At 36.3% G+C, this 21,339-nt stretch overlaps 1 protein-coding gene across 3 annotated transcripts in view; it reads left to right on the top strand.

The window, feature by feature from the left end:
• The first annotated feature begins 4,364 nt into the window (after positions 1-4,364).
• Positions 4,365-21,339, top strand: part of LOC110379389 (frequenin-2) — a 148,272-nt gene continuing 131,297 nt past the window's right edge. For 2 of the 3 annotated variants that reach the window (XM_021339054.3, XM_021339052.3), the window contains exon 1: positions 10,011-10,349. The gene's annotated coding sequence lies outside the window, so the exon portion shown is untranslated. Of the gene's footprint in view, positions 4,540-10,010; positions 10,350-21,339 lie in introns of those variants that run through there. The other variant, XM_021339055.3, reaches the window with a different exon arrangement.

The raw sequence follows: 21,339 nt of genomic DNA, 5'->3' as shown, positions 1-21,339 counted from the left end.
TTTTTTATGATTTTTTCAAAAATATAAAAGAAATTATCCTTAATTTTGTACAAATATTCAAAAAATTTCGGGCGGTCACTTATCCCCGGGACACATAATACGCAGTATAACATTAACTGCCACACTCAGAATGGATACTGAAATTAGTCCTAATGAGTCCTTAACTTAGTATCATTAAATCTGTTAATGAACGATACATCCCAGAGACGAAATTTGGCGCTACTTTCAGACTTCCTCTAATGTAATCATTCCTCACTTTATCCATTCTTGTAACACCACACATCCATCTCAGCATTCCAATTTCTGCTACATCCACTCTCTTCTCATCCTTCTTTTTCCATGCCCAACACTCCGATCCATACAGGACGATAGGTCTAATAACGGATTTGTAAATTGTGTGTAGCCGCACTTTAAAATGTTAAATTATTAAGTAGCAAAAACTGTTATTTAAATAGGTATGTACATTAAAACCTTGTATATTAACAATAGGAATAATAATTTGAAAATTTCGGGATCGTTTTTACGTAAAAACACCTATTTTCAAGTAAATTATATAAAGTATATGAAGCCTTTTTTCTGGATCACTCAATATTGTACTGTCAGTGTCAAGGTTACGTTTATAATTCGTGTTCCGTTAACCGTCAGGAAAGAAAAGTGTGTGGAAAAGTGTGATAAGCTCTGAAATAAATAGCTTTATCTTAACATATCATGGTAAGTTTCGTTTCTATGTACATTAGTAGCTGCACATATGTATTTGAAGAAATTAAGTTGTGTATGTTTCATTTTAGGAGTCTTCAGGAAAAAGAGCCCCACGTAAACGTGTGGCTAATTTCACGGCGGACGAAAAAGCTTTGTTAGCACAATTAGTTAAAAAGAGACCAATCGTTAACAGATGGCAAGTCAGTCGCCAAGAAACAAGCAGCATGGGATAGTATAAAGGCGCGGCTCCACCGCGGTGCACGGAGAGGCTACGCACGTGTATTAAGCTTCGCTTTGTAAGAAAATGTATGTGGTTGTGTCCACTGCAACCCACGGAGAGGCTACGCATGAATTGACGTCATTGATACACGCGTGGCTTGCTCGAATAGGCGGTTACATAGCTCAACGCTGTCAACGTACCCTCTACGTTTCCACTGGAGTACACGAATAAGACCCACGACTATGTACAGCTCGGTTATCGCAGAGCAGTTTTCAGTCATACACGTTGATTATGATGTCAGCTGCCAGCGTGGGTCTACCCGTGCGCCGTGCCACGCTATTACATAGTCGTGGGTCATATTCGTGTACTTCAGTGGAAACGTAGACCCACGTTGTCAAACAAATGAATACACGCAGCTAAAATGCACCGCGTGTCCGTGCACAGCGTGCACTGCGGTGGAGCCGCGCCTTAACACAGGAGTTCAATCAGGAATCAATCAAGTTTAAGAAAACCCAAAAAGCGATTTCGCGAATCGAACCCGAGACCTCGAGCATAGCAGCCGCGCTTGCGACCACTAGACCAATGAGGCAGTCAAATAAACTTTGTACCACATAATTGGCCTCTTGTTCAACAATTAAAAAAGTATTCCTCTTATTTTATGGATTTTTATTTATTAAAAATTATATTATGAGAAAAACCTATTAGCTATAGATTGTCGCACCAAAAATCCATTGCTGTTGGTTGTGCTTTCACGCCTTTCACTCATCAGGACAACATCATCATTCTCAATATGAAGAGATTCCCAGTTCATTGGAACCAAATCATCAACCTGTAAAGAAATATTATGCAGTGTCGCACAAGCACATCTAACAGCCACAACTGTATCCATCTTAATGCCCATGCCAAGTTGGAGACAAGGAAACCTTCTTTTCCTTGACTTTTTAAAATATTTTATTTACTTTTAGAACCTTAAAGTAAATGTCAAAATCAATCATTAGAAAGTTAAGTAAAAGTCTATACTAATATTATAAAGCTGAAGAGTTTGTTTGTTTGTTTGAACGCGCTAATCTCTCGAACTACTAGTCCGTTTTGAAAATTTCTTTCAGTGTTAGATAGCCCATTTATCGAGGAAGGCTATAGGCTACTTTTTATCCCGGTACGGGAAGTAGTTCCCACGGGATGCGGGTGAAACCGCTGGAAGAAGCTAGTCTATACTAAGGAGCAACTTAAGTAACCATTAAACGATTGAGTGTGGCAGTAAGAATGCCATTATGTATTTGCAAATAATTTAATTTCAAAAAATACATGTCGATTTTCATTACAAAAGGACAATGCTATTCTTTGGAAGTTGGGCTCAAGGATGATTTCCCACAATTACTGCACAGTGTACCCCCTGGAACTACTCCTACTGCTGGGCAAACTTTGTCCTTTGAATATTGGTAATGATCAGGATATCGGAAACGCCTAGCAGCCGAACGAAACCACTTCAACTTTTTAATATTGGCAGAGTATATGAATATACATTCCAAAATAAAATAAAAAAATATTATACGTAGTTCTTGTGACTTAGCAACGACTATGCGACCCGTGACCCCCTTCCCCCGGGTGCAAAAGCTGGATCCGCCCCGGGTACCTGCCGCGTCGTCCGAGAGAAATCATACATACATATACACACATATCTAAAAAAAAATCTTAAAATGTACTATAGCCCCTTTGCCTGTTTTTAACCAAAATTCAGCACAAAGGGTTTTTACGCATAAGTATACTAAATAAAGTACTTTAACTGTTATTTACAAAGGAAGAGTTTACAAAGAAGACCCAACATTCTGGTTATCAACAGTATAGAAAACGGAATATTTCTTCCTAAAAACTTGCAACTGGGAAACCAGATTTTCCCGGTTTCGCAAATGTTTACAAACCCGACAACAGAGAAATATTGATGAAAGCAAGATCAAATATTGACGAATGACTCCGAATGACGCTTATCCGTCTGCATGATAATTTTTGACACGCAAAGTATTTAGTTTTTTGTAAGGACACAAGGAGGTATCAAGGAAATGTACATATTAATGCATCCTGATCGATTTTGAGACCAATTTGTAATGATTTATAAGACAGACCCATTTTAATTCCACTATCTTTTCATTTGTGTAGCAGCTGCTACAACTAACAGATTTTATCTTTGAGCGATATACCTGTAGCAAACGAAAGTAACAAAATTAGATCCTTTTAGTACTTTCGTTTCAACAATAGAGTACAGACAATAAATATATAATAGTGTTAGGATACAATTTAGTAAAGATTTCTTATAAAACGCGTTTAAAATAAATAAATAAATAATTACGCTTTTTATATTTTTTATGGATAATTTTACTACGTAAGGAATACGACAATAAAGAAGTAAGAATAATAATCCAATAGGTATGAATAATGAAATACACATCAAAATTAGGTGAAGACTGTTTGATCACAGAATCCTAAGACGACCCACTGACCGAAATAAGTTTAGTACCAAGATATGATGGATTGACTGGGAACCAATCTACTATCAATGCCAACAATTACGAGACCAATCATAAGCTGACTTTCCACGATACATCACGCTAAGGAATCCATCTGCCAAACGAAATCAAGACTGTTTACAAACACCATAGTGATTTCACAAAACCCATTTTGTCGGAGCGAATAATTACTTTCCAAATTATTCTATGGAAGCCAGGAAACAACAATGTCTACACTCGATTTCAATCCGATTAATATTTTGATCAATGAAAATGGACGGCATTTGTAAGATATTGCGTCTCTAACAGTTCTCCAATCTTTGGGCGCGCTAGCATAAGAATGAGTACGATTCACTTTTACACTGCTCTTTCTTTCTTTTTCTAGTTGAAAACACTCACTTTTTACTTTATAAATAAATATTATTTATAAACTAAAAAATCGTACAAGATACGTTGCGGTCACCGTGGCATGACAGTCATTTTTTTATTATTATTTTTAAGCGGCATAGACAATTGAGTTATATTCTCTTCGCATCATAACTGCCAGTGATATTTTAGACGGCGGAGGTTGTAATATGTACTTTGATTTTTATAGTTACGGGCACTCAAGTTAATAATATTTAACCGTTTTTTAAGCTTTTGGATTAATAGAAATTTAAATGTATTTTTTAATAGATTGGAACTAGTGTAAATAAATGAATAATTTCTTATTACTTCTAAGTTCTAAGTCTTGCATTTACATTATAAATGATAATAATGTTGTTTTCTGTTGACGTAATGTATAAGATAAAGAAGCATCACTTGAAAGTGCGTGTTTCGACGAACCTAGAATATGGGATATCGAGCAACAATTACTCCACGCAGAACATAATTATACATCTTTAACCGCCAGATCGCTAATACATACGTCTGTGGAAATCAGTTCAAAATAATCAGTCCGTAACATATTAGTGATTAGTTTCAAGTGATGAGTGCATGACGCCGGCTATAAGGACGACGGCCTGGCTTCCATTTTGTGATAAAACTGAACGACGGACAGTGTTTTTAATCAATGTTTTGTTTCCAACTAATTTTGGGCAATGATAAGGTGAATTAACCTTGAGGTTTATTATCTGTAATGTAAGTAGCTAACCACTTATTTATAATTAGGTACAAACGGAGTTATTGAGAAATCATACAATATAATTTAAATGTAATATATAAATATTAACTAGGACAAATCGATCATATACGCTTTGGTCTTGATATAATAGCCACTGAAGTATGAGGAAATTAACCTCCTCATTAAAAAATTCTACGGTACGCGGAAATGTGTGCAGTGACCGTTTTTGGTGCAGTTGACAGTTGTTGTCAGTCACTCCGTCACTCCAAACAACGTCATTTTCCCTTGTAAACTGACAGCTGTCAAATGCACAAAACAATTGGCACCCCTCTACACAGCTTCTGTTTATTTTGACCGGTTGTTATATATCAGCCGTTTAGGAAATGAAGAGGGTTACGCCATCTCGGCCGATAATTTTGAACCGAAGGGTTTATGTCCGCGAACGTAAGTCCGATAGAGGCGGCGCTAGTGTGTCGTTGCTTAGATGCAGAAATAAATAGGTCCACAATTTTCTGTCGGACTTGAGTCGTGGCGCGGAATTTCCAACCGTTTGCACTAGATGGCAATTCCCATCTGAAAGAACAGCACGATTGATAGATGGCGCTCGTGGTTTGGCAAGAACTCATAGGTATCTTTGGATCCTAAACGGTACTAGTTTTGTCGCCCGCGAGGAGGCTTATATTAAAAAATAATATATCTAAGAAAAACTCAGTATCAAAAAAAATGTAATATGTTTAACCCCGAAAAAATGAATTTTATTATATGTAAAGAATATGAAGCTTATCGCTTATCAGTTATGTTAGCATCCATAACACGAGCTAAAAAAATAGCTAACCATGGGGCTAACCGATCGCGTGTGTTCAAAATCAAAATGTTTTTATTTCAAATAGGCCTTTGCAGGCTCCTATGAAAAGTCACACTATTTGCACGGTTCCAGGGTAAAAACTTGACACTAACACTTGTCTGATAACACTATGCAATATATAAGGCTTAGAGCTGACCTGATGATGGAGACCAGAGAAGGTCGAGGGAACTCGATAACTGAATATTATGTTAACTACCTCGTGTTTGGGCTTATATTATTTGTCTTGATGAGAACCTTCTACATATGCGGATAGTGACAACTATGCTTGTCACAGAAAAGCTAAAAGTTAAAAACTTTTTACAAAAAAATAAAATCGACTCCCAAAAACACTGAGAAGCAAAAAAAACTATTCTTAGGTGCATCGGCCTAGAAGCCGGTGGCGAAATAAACTTAGGTACATCCATTACTTACAGCTTTACATTAGTACACTAGCGGATTGTCGTTCGGTTTTTCAGTACGGGTGATGTAGCCCAGTGATGTAATCACATGATTTTTAGGTAGTTATTTATGTAAATATTGTAAATGTTTGTTAATTGTAATATACTTTTTTAACACATGTAAAAAAACAAGTAACAGGCGGGCTCTGATACACGTCCATTCAGAACAGGATGATTCTACCTTGATTCAGAATTAAAAATTTTCGTTTGTGTGCGGCGGCCAAACCAAATTGTTCCGTTCTGAATTTAATTTCTGAAGAAACCCTAGCGCACGGAAAACAAATCGAAACGAATGTCAGGTTTATGTCCTTTCGGAAAAAGTATTGTGCGCCTTTGTGAACGTTTTATGAAAATCGAAAAAAGAGTATTTCGGTTTTTGGATCTGAATTCCTGATCAGGAAACCTAAGCCGGGGACCGAATGTGTGCGACCGACCTAAAAATTGCAAACAATTAACAACTACTTACCGATCAAAACGATGACACATGAAAGGTACTTGCTCTTCACAATGTATGGCGTGAAAAAAATCCAAGAGGTAATTCTGCTTGTGTGAAAGCGCTTTTAGAGTTCTGCCCACTTCTCACAAAAGAGGTTATTCAGATAACTTAAAACATTCGCACAAACATACACATACTTAATATTTTAGGTACATGGAGTAATTAAGTTAAAAACGTTATAAAACCCACGACACATAATTCCAAATTCCCTTTAACAAGTAATTGAAAATTAGGTTTTACTTTATTATTAATAACTTCTAAAGGGAATACTTATATATGTATATAGTAATAATATATTTTTAATACTTTTTATAAGTAGGTACATAGTTGATTTAATTAAAAAAACACTTTATATTATCAATAATTTACATACAACATAGTAAATTCGTTCAATTATTTTCGCCGCATCACGCTTTCGAGGAGAACTAACCGAGTGCGAGTTGTACCACAGATAACTATAATAGTTACTACGTGTTGTACTTCGTAATTAGTATTCGTTCTCTCTAACATGTACCGCAAAGCAGTTTACCGTACCTAAAGCTTCTCACAACGTACTCGATTACCGACAAATTCGATCAATTTACTCATTAAGCTTCAATGCTGGCGATACCTTTTAGTATTTTGTTAGAGTACAAACGTTTAAAAGCACAAGTGATACTACCTTTTGTTTTGCGAGATATACTATCTTTTATTGTGACTAGTTGAGAAACCCCTATTTTTTTAAAAGTTGGTTAAAGAAGGCAGACATGGGCTTTTGCTCCATAGACCAAAAGGGACCAACTAAGTTATTTAAAAATAAGATCTTTACACAGAAATTATAAAAATATGTCCGATAAATATAATACAGATTTAATTCATACGCTAGTTGTAGATAGTTTTCGGGAATATAAAGACTGTTTCAGAATCGACCTTAAGTCTATGAGTCTAGACTTAAGGTCGATTCTGAAACAATCCTATAATTCTCTGCTACGTAAACAAATTACGTATGAATTGTGTAACGTAGTGTGTCTGGTTTGCTGTTTAATCAATAACTGGGACAATTTTAGCACAATAAACATGTGCTTCAGTGATCGCGAAAAGAGAATATGGGAACGAACTCTCAATGATATTGCAGGAATCTTAGTATGATAATTCCAAGAACATGCAAGACTTATAAATAGCTCAAGTGTAGCTTCATTGCGAAATCCGTAAAGTTGATGAAAAAACTTTACTGACGAGCAGAGTGCCTGAAAATTTTATAGTGATATTGAACTGATAAAAGGTGACGGATAATCCGGAGAAAAATGCCCCTTATCAAGATTGCAAAAATGGCATGAATACTAAATATTAATGGTTTAAGACCTAACACATTTTGTAAGAAATTTATATTCTTGACATAATAAGTTATTTCAACGTGAAAATATCCACATACTACCTTGACCAGTGTGTTAGGCAAAAGTAACCATCAAAACAATAACACATGAACAAAGGGCTGTGACACTGAAAAACTAGAAATATACCACTTGGAACAAAAATTTATAAAGATTACAAAGTGGCAATGCAGCCAAACTTCTGGGCACTTTTCCGGAGTACAGTGATGCGGAGGAATACTTCGACGCCCAATTGATGTTCTTTTATGTACGCTTTGATTTTAATTTTAGTATATCGGGTGTGTCGTTCATAATCACATTAAATGAAATGCGTTAATATACTGGTTGATATACGTCGATTAACACAAACAAAAAAGAAAAATACGTAAATAGAATAAAAATGTGTGAAAATTAGAACACCATATACCTACTTAAAAGTCAGTCATCACAAACAACTGAAATTCTCCCTTGAAAACTGACAGCTGTCAACTGATCAAAACATTCGATACTCTTAACTTTATCTCTGCTTTACACATGATGTTGTAAATTATAAAAACTAAAAATGACTCCCTCGGTTAAACCACTGAATGGATTAGGTTTTTTTTTTTACAATTCGCCATAGAATATCCTATAATATATATAGTAGAGTAGAATATATGCGATAGGATTTAATGTGATTGTGAACGACACACCCTGTATATAGTACATGTTATTTTAGTTGGCATGTATAGTGTGTAGGTATATATTTGGAAATACAGAGATTCTTATGCTTTTGATATGCCAAAGAACAGGACGTTTAAGCGTTAACAGTAAGTAAATACTGGTTCAGCAACAAACACCGCGTTGAATAGGTTTTATTTGGAATCCTTTCATTTCGTTGGTGCGTTCACAAAGTGCATTTCAACTGCATTCACGTAACCGCAGGATACCCCTACATCAAAGTCACGTTATTCAAAGTTATTTGTCCGTGTAAATATTATTTAATGTGCTTCCACAGAGTTGCAATATTAGTCTGTTTGTCTACTCGTATTTTGATAAGAAAATAACTCATTTTGCTTGTACTTAACGTAATACACATACAAAATTATGTGTTTTACGGTTTTACGACTATAACATTAAAATATGTATATATTTTTTTAAAGTCAATTTAAATAGGTAATATGATTATCCACATAACGTAAAGTGATTTGAAGAAATACAGGTTCATAACATTAAATATGTGTCGAACCTTTTAAAGAAACTGACAACGCTAAGACCTTTGGTCAGACAACTTTCTCCATATTCCTAACACGTAGCTAAAAACCACTAACAACATAACATACCTATTTCAAAAAAATCTAAATCAAAATTCATTTATTCAAACTTGGCTGCAAAACAGCACTTTTCGAACGTCAGAAATTTACAAAAGACAGCCCCCAAAATGCCCACCCTTCACCACTTCCTATGTGTTTTTGCTGGGAAAAAGAATTGGCGCAACAAACTCTACAGCAACACATGTCTGTCTGTAGGTTAGAAGAACCTTTCAACAAATTATTACAAATATCTTGCTTTTTTTAAGTACAGGTTTGCAATCAGGAAGGAATACGAATCAAATATTTAATTTACGTAGCGACTGGCTATCACACCGTCACACGGCTGTGATTGCGTAGGTATAGCTCGAAGTGAGGGCTCTAGAAAGGCGAACCGAGCTCTAAGTATTAAAAAGTCGTTAAAAAAATCTTCTGTTTACGTTTTGCAATGTATTTCTTTCATCTAGTCTACCGACCAGTATGAGAAAGATATTTCAGTTTTGAATAATACCAATAATAGAATATAGTTAATAAAAATATCAAATTTCAAAAGATAAATGTAAACATAAACATACTGATTTAAAAAAGAAAATATTACTTTTAAAAATAAATATCAAATATGTCAAGGTTCAAAGGTTAGAATAATTTTTGTAAAGTGGTGCCTATGGGATCCATATAAACTGTAATAAAGGTGATTTTCCCCCGGTAAAGGACATTAATTAATAATACTTTTATTACGACACTGCGGGTAAAGGGTCTGCCATCCCATAAAATATCGTTACGTACGAATTGGAATGAACTGTCATAGTTACTCGAGAAATATGACGGTGCGTTCGTAGTACGTTATAAAACTGCGGGTAGAAGGTAGAGATCGCCACTTATTCGGAAGAAGGGCCGGCGGCAGTGATGTATGCGTGGCCCGAACCCCGCAGGCAGCATCACGTAGGACCGGCGCGCGCGTCCGTACCGCCAGCCGAGATGCGGCGCCGAGCGACCACGGCGCATGTGCGGGAGGCTTTATGTAACCGCGGGCCGATCTGAAAGCAAGCGCGATCCATGAACTAACGTCCGTTAGGAAACTTTACTCATTCATCTTTTCCCTAAAAGCGGGGTGAGCGGGGCCGGGCCGCGCTGCGCTACGCCGCGCGTGTTACATAACCGTGGCGGAGGGCGACGCCGATTCCAAGTCTCGCCGCCCTGGAGAGCGGACCTGCCCGCGCACCCTCGCCGCAGTCGCACTCACCCCGCGAGCGTGCCAGTGCCGCCGCCGGCGATACCTCCCGCGCTACCGAACTCCTCCGACTCCGATATCTTTGTTCTCGACACTTTCTCAAGTCTACATCCTAAACTTTAATAGCCGGTTGTTTGCTCCAAACTTCTCAGCGAAGGCGGTAAGCCATTTGTTTACTTACAATCATTTGTAACTTGTTTGTTGTCTCATCAGCTCTGCATCATCTTACGTTATATAACATTTTGAATTCGCTTTTGTCGCTCTCATATTAGATTCATCTTGTTTAGGTTTCAGCTGGCGCCAAAAACATATACCAACTTAATTAAAACATTATTATATGATCAAACATTATGAAAGTTAACTTTTAATTGAAATTGGTAAACACTAAAATAGTGAATTAAGGTGGTATATACTTAATTATTCAGAAGTTTTAATGAAGTTTAAAGTGAAAAGAAATGTTTTAAGGAGCCTGGCGAAAAATCCTTTAACTACATTTGTGTTGAAAATAAATATTTTATGATATTTTTTCAAAAAACCATTCGCGAATTAACACTTGATTAGCATCGTCGGAAGTTAAATTAAAACTAAATATTTGTAAAAGTTAATGGTGGTCGCGGTCTACAGAGTTCCGTAGCGCGTAGTACGAGTATATTCGTAGAGGTCTAATAAAGCGGCCATAATTTTTGCGTGGCTCCGCTACGGAGGCGGCTCGTGATTAATGCTCCGCTGCGGGCCTGTCGACTGCTCACTGATCTATCTCCGACATATTATCTCGTAAAGGCAACAGTTATTGTTTGCTAGATACAACCTCCCATTGTGTAGCCTCCTCGATGCATATAACATGTAGGGCGTTAGAGTATTGTTATCCTAACGGCTTAGAAAATTAGATATCTTTATTTATTTCTACCAACAACATAAAAAATCCTCAATATTTATTGTAAAAAGGCAACAAGACACTCCAAAATAATATAAGAGAAAAATATGTTTATGAAAGTCTACTAAAATTTACTCGGCCACCAAGGAATTCTTTGGAAAAATAACACCGACAGATAAAACTGAAAAGAAAAATGCTATATATTTTTGTTACGTCCGCCGCCTAAAATGTTAACGAAAGAAACATTTATTAATCTCTATCGTTTGTCTGGATACTCGTACAACTTAGTTAATTATATTCCGAGTGCGTATAGCCTGATCTCATTTTACAAATTTCGATTATAAACTTCGTACAATCCGACTGTTTCTGTTTTATTTGGAATAGCCAAAGAATTTTAATTCTGGGCACAGATGTTTTCGTTGCAGAAAGTAAAGTCGCAAGTAAAATTTAAGGCCGGTTTTGTCGTCTGTATACATTCAATGCTGATCCGAGGCGTTGCGTTCCATTTCAATATAATGTTCCTCTATTTTACAGTAACAATGCTACTTGTGCGGTCTTTGTCAAACTGCCAGTCGGAACGTTTAAGCGGACGGTAGTACCTACATTCTGACTTACTGAAAATAAATAAATAATGATTAATCTTTATTGTAAGTTTATAGTTAATCAAATAAGTGATTAAGTTTTGACCATAGATATTTTTGATTGATATTTTATATTTTTAATAATCACGCGTTAAAACCGGATAATACTTTCATGGACTACCTTCCTATATAACTTAACTCTACGGTTCATAGAACTGTTTCTTCTATTTATTGCGCAAGTTACTGTCAAACGTCGACTCTTAGCAAAATTACCTTTATTGAACTAATCGGAATGTCAGTGGTCATAAACAGCAGTTTTTTTTTCAAAATGCCGCTAGTAGGTAAAAAATTTAGTCAACTTGGCAGCCAAATACAATTTGAAATACAGAATACAGTTAATAACTTATCGTCTACAATTTACATTACCTTCGATGTATCGTTGGAGGTAAAATTATTCTTTTCTCCATTAGTGGTTTGACAATCGTCATTTGTGTATTGCATGCGTACCTCAAATGACGCGACCTTGGGCAGTAGACCTTAAGCTTAACAAACAAGAAATGGTAGACTACAGATGTATATCACGTTAATCCATCATATTGTGACAGAAACATGGCGATATGCTCATAATACGGTGTTGTTTACGCAAATGAAATATTCTAGTTACTGCGATAAATATGCTTTTAGTTATCAAATGATATCTGATCAGCAACCGTAAGTGAAGAGCTTCGATTTTCAGTTATCAGCGTTAAACATGTAGGCATTCACTTTTCTGGATTACCACGGTTTATTGAATTTAGCTAGTCTTTGTTCTCTTATGAGACATTAAAACAGAAGCACTGAAATAACATACAAAACAAAGTAGACGTTATGCGCTCCGGACTCGGAAGACATTGTAGTTTATGTAAAAAACATTAACTTTTATTTAGTTACTAGTTTCCAAAGAGAGTATACAGTTTAGTCACAAAAGTGAACTTTAAGGTCTTTACTTGCACCGTCTAAAGAATGAACTTCCAAAAATATATAAACAATATAATACCTTTCAAATTACAAGCAGTTTTGGGTCATTTGTGAAAACGCACGGAAACATTTACCGCGTCAAATGGGTTCCATTTCAAAGAAATATTTTTATATTTTATCTGTCTGGCACAATAGCCTATACATTGTTGGTATGTTTCGGCGAGCCTTCCTGTTTCATTCCATTTGTTGAGCACCACTTGAAATCCAAGCTTGACTCCGATACCACTCGTGAACCGCAAAACACACGTGTATGATATTGTGTGGAAAACTAATACTATCACTCAAATGGCTGTAACCACAACGATATTACGCAGATTTGACGGTAGCTTAGGCTAGGTTTGGCACAGAGCGACCACAGCCTGACCACTGCAGCTCACGCAAAACTTATAAAGTCCCCTTTCATACGGAAATGAACTTGGTTCAGTCGCAGTCCACCTTTATTTATGCAGCTTTTGAGATTGTGTTTCATGGTATTGATGTAAACGGAAATTGCGGGTCATGTCCAACCCTGATAGCAGACGCTTCAAATCTGTAACTGATTATGAAGACCGATCTTGACTCAAAGGATTTTATTTATTCTATTTGGAAATTCAGGACCGCAGCAGATTCGCTTAAAGTAATTACGCGCTACATGGGTTTCTAAAATGGGAAAGGGCTCATGGCAAAAATGACTCACGTATAAAAGTTCCCAATTTAAATTACTTTAAAAAAATCTTGTCAATTCAGTTAATTACTTGGTACATTAGCGGCAAAGGACGACGTTTGCAAGGATAGCCTCGTAATTTTACTGGTACCCAGTGTCGGTCGGGTAGTTTAAGACGTCTGGCATGAATATAAGCAGTTTACGACTCGCCAAACTATACCAGACATTTATAGGCGAGAGGGAAATACTTGCGTGTGTGAGTTACATCCCACAGGAAAGAAGCCTAATGAATATTTACTGAAAGTTTTGCGTCCAGAGGGCAGTAAATTGCATTCCCTTCTTGACTAAACTGGGGCTTTACATTAGAATATCAAACTTAAACAATGTGTGGGTAGTATTGTGATACTATTGTTATTTGGGGACTCATGATTTGAGGTTTTGATAACTTCTGGGAATAAGGTTCAAGCCAAGTTGAACAAAATCCATTATTTATGTAAGAAGATATATTAAATTGTGCGAAACGGTTAGTGTGGGCGACAAGCGGTCCGCGTCGGTTCACTTCAAGCTTATCACTCGGGTGGAAGTAATGCCTCATGAGGTCTCTTCACGAGTGTGAGAGTGTATGAGTTGCGAAATCTGAACCGAACTAAACTATTATCCTTTCAATCGAAAGAATCGATAACTTGAGTTGTTTATAGCGTGAACAAGGACTTATTTCAGTTTACCGACAAATTCCTGGTGCTTTGATTAAAACGAATTATTTGAATAACGAAAAATTGCAGCTTTTCAAGTGTAAAAGTGAATCTGGAAAATTAAATCTATTGAATTGCAATAAAATAAGCTGAATATTAATCGACTAACGTTCAAAACTGTCGAAGTGGAAAGCCAGCCATCAAGAATGCATAGTTGAACGGCTGAATGTTGTCATCTATTTGATATTAATTGGATAGATGACCTTCATGGGTAGATGCAGCACGACAATTAGAGACTACGGAATCTTCTCCACTGCGAAATGAATAATGCATTTCCATGAAATGTTACCGCTGCTCCAAATATTTAGGTGAGGTCTGTGTAAACCTCAAGGACGACACAAATTACGAAGTAGAGTGCAAACTGTGTACACCGAGTGGAAGGAATGCCTTTTAAGTTAGAGGAATGTCTGCTCGCAACGTACTACATCGAATGCCACGGTCACACGTTCGTAGTACACGGATCTTATTCTGGGGATTACTTCAAACTGTGTCTATTTTAATATCGGATAAAATATGGAATATGGTATAACGTTCCATACCGATTCCAATATCCGCCCCGGGTGGCATTGCGGATGACAGCAACATAGAAGACACTAAATACAGATATTTCACCGAGTCTTGCGGCTAACCCAATAAAATTTTGCTTAGAAACGGCTTATCAGATGAAATATGATGCGACTCAAATGTATGTAAGTTCAACAGACTGATTAAAACCTCTGGACTATATAATACGGGGATATTTCATAATTATTTCAGCTGTGAGTTCGTTTTTGCCATATTGCGAGGAGGTCTCGGCCCTTTAGTCCTATTTTAATCATGAAGTTAGTACTTAGTTATAGTAGATGTTTGTCCAGTTATTACTTGGAGTTTGGTTTTCGACCAGACAAATAATTGAGCGGAACGCGGAAACAATTTGAATTTTAAATATACCTATTTAGTCATGAAACCACACATAAAAATATAGCGTGTGAAATATAACCACAGGAACTTAGCTCGACTGTCCACTCGACTGTCCTTTTATTTTTCACTTTCTGCTACATTTTGCGTTAACTTTTAAATTAAACTTAATCTATTTTGCAAAACGAAGAATTTACGAAACAAATTCTCTCATTAAAAATGCGCGCTGTTGTATGAATATGGATAAGCTTGGTTTTAGGACAAAACTTTTTCTAAACGACTTGTCGTCCTTTGTATAGACAAGTAGCTTCTGGGTATTTTTATTGGTGATGTAGTCCGGTAGTCATTTATCGTGATAATGGTCGTTCGATATGAATAGCATCTAATTTATAGCAGGCTACACTGTTCAGGATGCAATAAATCTTCAGATACCAAGCTTGTTTTTGCATATTGATTGTGATTATGCAAATAGGCAAGAACAACAGAGCGCTGTGTAAAACAAGAAAATAAATAATTTCAGCCGATTGTGAACTGAAACCCACAGATTTCCAGGACACATAGAATACTTAAATAACATTGTCGTTTTCCTGAGTTGACGTCGGTTAGATTCAATTTGCTGTTTGTTGATGTCGTGCCGCGGTGGAAAAATGTGCCCATACGAGCGGGTGTTTCATTTTTTATCTATTTTTATTCAACCGTGTCTGAATGACGTGAAATATTGGAAAGGATTGTTCCTTTTTCTAAAAGAGGCAGACATTGTTTTCTATATTTGCTTTTCGGGCTCTTTTTATATAACTAGCTGTTCCACGCGGGTATATCTTAAAACAATCAGCTATACCGGCAAGTTGACCATAGTTCAGTCAAAGGGATATTAGATTGAATTGCCATTTCTACTATTTGGCTACGACAAATACATACGCAAACCAAACGATGCTCTCAACTCATTTTGTTTGGTATTTACTGAATACATATGTACATATCTAGTTGCTTTGTATATTTGAGTATGCATTTATTTAAGAGTCAGCAAAACCCTAAATAAATATTTCAATTGGGCTAGAATTTCCGTTAGGTGATTATTTTACTACTTAGTAACTTTGTTTATTTGGCTTCGAATAATTTTAAATTAGATAAATGTAGGTATGTTTCACGTACCTATTACTTATCTTTGTCCGCTCTGCTAGCCATTGTCCGCAGAGTTCAATTTAGAAATGAGAATACTTTGCTGCATTCAATTCCTGATAACCTCTTAGGTTATCCGAACAAAAATATTGAAGCAGTGGCACAGGGATATTTTTAGCCAAAGTAGGTATTGTGTACTTGCATTGTTATGTATTAATTCCTGATATGGTACTTATACGACAATTTGTTCTTTGAATTTATGATACAGTAAATAATATATTTTTCTTGGTAATGCGAGCATTACCCAGTAGAAGTTAATAATTTATCAATGAAACACCAAATAATCAATATAACTGAATTAAATATTACCTTGCCAATGCAGTTATGCAGAATGCTATTGACGTTAACAATTTTTTTTCACCTTTGATGTTGCCTAGGCTGACCTTAGTAAATACGCAATTAGAGACTTTTAAGGCTCTCCTCGTGCATACAACTCTGGTCCGTGCCTTGCTAGCCTTTGCCCAGGTATACTGTTAACCCACGTTCGCCCAGTGGCTCATACATCTCGACTTCAGACGAACGGCGATCGTGCCGTGCCCGTGAGCATCTGAAAAGGGCCTTAGAATTGATTCGTAAATTACATGGTGAGGAACCTTCGAAATGACCGGAGCGAACGCAAATTGACTATTAAAATATAAATATGTATTGTATTGTATTGTAATTGTCGATTCAAACACGGGCGACCTTCCAACGCCAGAACCCAGAACTTGTTTAAGAACGCTACTATTTTCAGAGACACATAGGCAAGTCTAATCAAAAGTAATGTGACGTGATTTTTATGAAAAAAACTGTGTTATTCTTACACAACTCCAAAATTGTAATCCTTGCACAATTTAAGGTAAATTGACATAAAGTATAACGTCAGTTCTTAAACTTAAAGAGGTGTCCTTAGTTGTTGTATGCCTGATAGTAACAAACGGTCCTGACTTACAAGCTAGGTGAACTTAATAGTACTTAGAGCTGTAATTTAGATTTATTTATTTGCTACATTAAGCCCAAGTTTCAATGATTTAGTGAATTAAAAAATAAAAATATTGGTACAAAAAGTTTTCATATCATATCGTTTTGTATTTATGCAGTCAGCGTTTAAAAAAATATTACTACATATTTCTATAGAAGGAAATGGATTAAGAGCGACGGTATTGAAATTTCAACTGACAGTTACTAACTTTTTTCCGATGCATAAATTCGGCTTTATCGTTTGAAAGTTTGTACGTGAACCTTTTCACACGTGAACGCTATAAAGTACTGCCTAATTTCGCCTATTTCTCTATCGAGTCCAGGCACGCACATACTAATGTAAATATAATGGTAATGTAAACGTTATTTGAATAGTACATAAACAGCTGTAGATACTGAAATGAAGGCCTATTGTGGAATGTTTGACGGTTGCATCTCGTGTTGACACGGTCAAAACTGTTCACGGAGTTCAAGGTCGCGATAAAGGTGAGTTGAGAATTCAGAACTCAAAATGCATCCTTAATTTGTGACGCGTGATGGCTGATTATTGGATACAGTTTTATTTAATGAAAATGCAAATACCTGAACAATCGTAGAATTCATTGCATTAAATCCAGGCTCAGTTAAAAATAAAGCTTACAGACAGCTGTCAGTTGCAACATACAAAATATCTTCCTTTCCGACTGTTTTTTCGATATTTGTTTCAGAGATCAAATTTTAATAGGCCTGTCGAAGTTTTGATGGAATTGTCGAAATTCTATTTCGGGTGCTGCATTTCTTTTTACAAAAACTTTACTGACAATCAAACAGCTTAACTAAAGCTGCATTTTATGTAGGACTGCAAAATAATGAGCCCGTTGTTTGTAGACATAATATAATGGTCTCTGTCGTGAAGCAACTTTCAAGGAGTGCTATTAACCTCTGTTAATTCAATAAATATTGACGATATCAGATTGACGTTGGCTTTGCATACAATAATATGTGTTTTCACTTCCTTAGACGTAATGTCAAATTAATGTGGTCTTCTACCAGAATTAACAAACCCAAAATTCTACCCACAATATATTTTAAGAGTGGGTTCTTCATTAAATATGAAATCTTTAACGAAGGCCTAACGGTGTGACCACTTTATGCATTATCTGACCTGTCGCCGAGTTTACCGGCAACAATGCGGTTGCCTCGCATTAGCTTTATTCGTATTTTAGGATAATGTCTATCACGGCAGAATTCGTTAAACTAATGGCTAATAGTAATTTCTCGTGCAGAATATTTAATTATAAGCTTCAAGCTTTACGGATATCTGACTAATTCCACCCTGTTTATTGGTGAAAATCGCATGAAAATGTTCCTAACAGTAATACCTGCCGATATCGAAACACTTTCATCAATTGATGCATTTAGGATAACCGTAGGCAATGCGATTTGCACCTTAGCATTTGATTCCGCATTCAAGCTCCGATACTATGAATTTCTAACTTCCGAAACACGTTATTCATTGGTACATCATGGTGAATGGCTTCCTGAATATGATGGAATCACTATGGAGAGAATATCTCTTACAGGTAACATTGTTGCCCTTGATTTTCCTACAAACTAAGATTCAGTGCAGGCAGGCATTTATTATTAACGTGACGTAACACTATCAAAAGATTATTTAAAGAATTTATCCTCATTGAAGTTGATTCCTAATATAGTATTGTAGTACAACTACATATGTATATGCTCCGTATACATCATATTTCCTTGAAACTTTTGAAACATTTTATTAAGTAAGGAATTTTCTTAAACCGCATACATTTTGAAAATATATGACCGAAAAGTACCAAAAGTGAATTTGTGTGAACAATTTACGATCCGTTCGTAAACTAATGCGATATGTAGGTATGTAGTTTAATTGCTCTACAGATTCAAATCAATATAAAGATACTAGGTAGGTGGTACAGATCCATCTCAAACCCAAAACAATCAATGTATTTTGACGAAAAAGGTCATTTGTAACAGCGCAATTTCACTACAGATCATTAGAAACCGTAGACTATTCGCAAAACAATAACAAGCTTCGGTATTGTACGGAAAAACTAAACGTGGCTATAAGATAGGCGTGGGACGCGAACGCGGGAAACGCTAACTCAGGTCATTTCCTATCAATCTCCGTCGCTGAAGTTACTCCAGCGATCATTCCGTCTCAGACAAGCCGAATCAACGTAGTTCACCATCAGCGTTTCATAACAAATCAATTAACTTCACCTTAGCCTATTTACCCGAAGGTCAAAACCTTAGGATGTTGCGATTTAGTATTTCAGAAAAGGAGCATTGTTTTTCGTCATATTTAGGTTAATCAGTCATTAATTGTTTTATTTCAATTATTTCATATTATTTAAAACACCGGTATCGGTGCTGGAGTACCTTAATCATCGGCAATATTTATAATACTTGTCTATTGAAAAGGTTAAAATGAGCTAGATAAACGTGTAACGTATTGTTTCATACACACACATTTCAGAGTATATCGGATGATAGTGTTCGGAAGGCCTTTGCTACACGCACAATTCGTACAGGCATTGACGCATTGAAAATCTCATGTCGTGAGCTTCTAAATCCACCCGTGTACGCGAGTTAAATTTTATGAAACGCGAAATGTAGTGCACGTGTAAGCCTATATCCCGAATGTTGGGCTTCACGTAGAAAGTACGCTAGTCTGTAATATCGTGTCACTAGTAGTTATAATTCTTCCTTCGCATTTTTCAGACCACGTGGCCAATGTATAAAGTGTATATTCACCAAGTTCTACACTGAATTGGCCACTCTGCACCGCTAAGGGTTGTAAGTGGCAGCTTAAGAATTATATCAAGAGTTAGTGAAGAATTCCCTGATATTTCCTCAGCTCGCCTACTCACGTGCTTGACATTATTCTTAGGATATTTATATCGGCTAGTGTAAGATGTGTTTGTTCATATAAAGGCGTGAATAGGGAGATTACTGTACCATCTTAATATTATACTTTCAAGATCGGTAGATATAGTTCTCAAAGGGTCTCATTCTATTAATTAACGAATGAATCGCTATGAGCGAATGCGGTTCATTCTGAAAAGCAAAAAAATAATAACATTATAAAACGTTAATGAATTTTAAATAATTTGAGTTTATAATTTGACGTCACCTCAATTTAACAATAAAGAACGAAGAAAAGAGACTAGCCAATTATTTGTGTCCCTAGGCGGTTTTCCGTGGCCTAAATTACTAGCTTTTGTTACCGTGAAAGCTAGATTAATGTCGATCACCTCAGCTTATCCACTTTTGGAAATTGGCCTATCTGCTTTATATTTGGGGTCGGTGATCTGTCTGGCCGAGGAGGAGTTGTTCCGGGGCTGTGGGTCGCATGCAGATAAAACGATCTATTTTCCCTAGTTAAAGAACAAGTTTTATCGATGCGATTAAAGTTTTAACTTGATACAATAAAAGATGAAAAGTGTAAGACTTATTGCGCAGTCAAAGTTAACACGGAGTTGGAGCTTGTTATGACAACTTAAATTCTTACGGCAATTCATTTGCAACCATTCTTTAACACTTGAAATTAACTGTTCATGTGTATTCAGTCAAAACCGAGGAAGAGTTTTGAGGTAAATACCAGAAGACAGACTGTACTAACACTGTAGAAATTAGTCAAGCATTTCAAACGAGCGGACATTTAACTTTTGACTCCAAAAATTTCACTGGCAACTCTTGGCGATAAATTGTAGGTCAAATATTTGTAATGGTGATTTATACCCAAAATGTAAGCAAAAAGCGTCCGTATTTATAGGCTTCTGCAAACTATGGACGAATAAGCGTGGCACTCAACATAATTGTGTTAATAAAACGCCTACCCTATAAAAGAATGTAGGCAAAAACATAATCCATGTCAGTATTATTGTAATTCGTTATCATAACAAGACATCCGACTAATACTTGTATTTTTTGTTTACTTGGACTTTTTGTTACAAAGCTAAGAAAGGTTTATAAAATAAAGCTATCGTCACAGCGCCAGTCGTACAGCGGACACGTAAAAAGTAAACATTTTATTGCGATGCATGAAAACGTCAACCATCGCGCGCCGTGGAGCACCGCAAGTTGAACCTCAACGTCAAGTTGTTTTAAAAACGAAGCTTTTCATTCGTTAAGCTACGGTATTTTTCACATTTTAAAACGTAACCTACTGCAGATCATAAGCCACGGCTTAGAGTGTGAACTCAACCTTAACCTCAAAA

The sequence above is a fragment of the Helicoverpa armigera genome, chromosome 1 (assembly GCF_030705265.1).
Source record: "Helicoverpa armigera isolate CAAS_96S chromosome 1, ASM3070526v1, whole genome shotgun sequence".
Taxonomy (NCBI): Eukaryota; Metazoa; Arthropoda; class Insecta; order Lepidoptera; family Noctuidae; genus Helicoverpa; species Helicoverpa armigera.
This window is presented reverse-complemented; position numbering and strand designations above follow the sequence as displayed.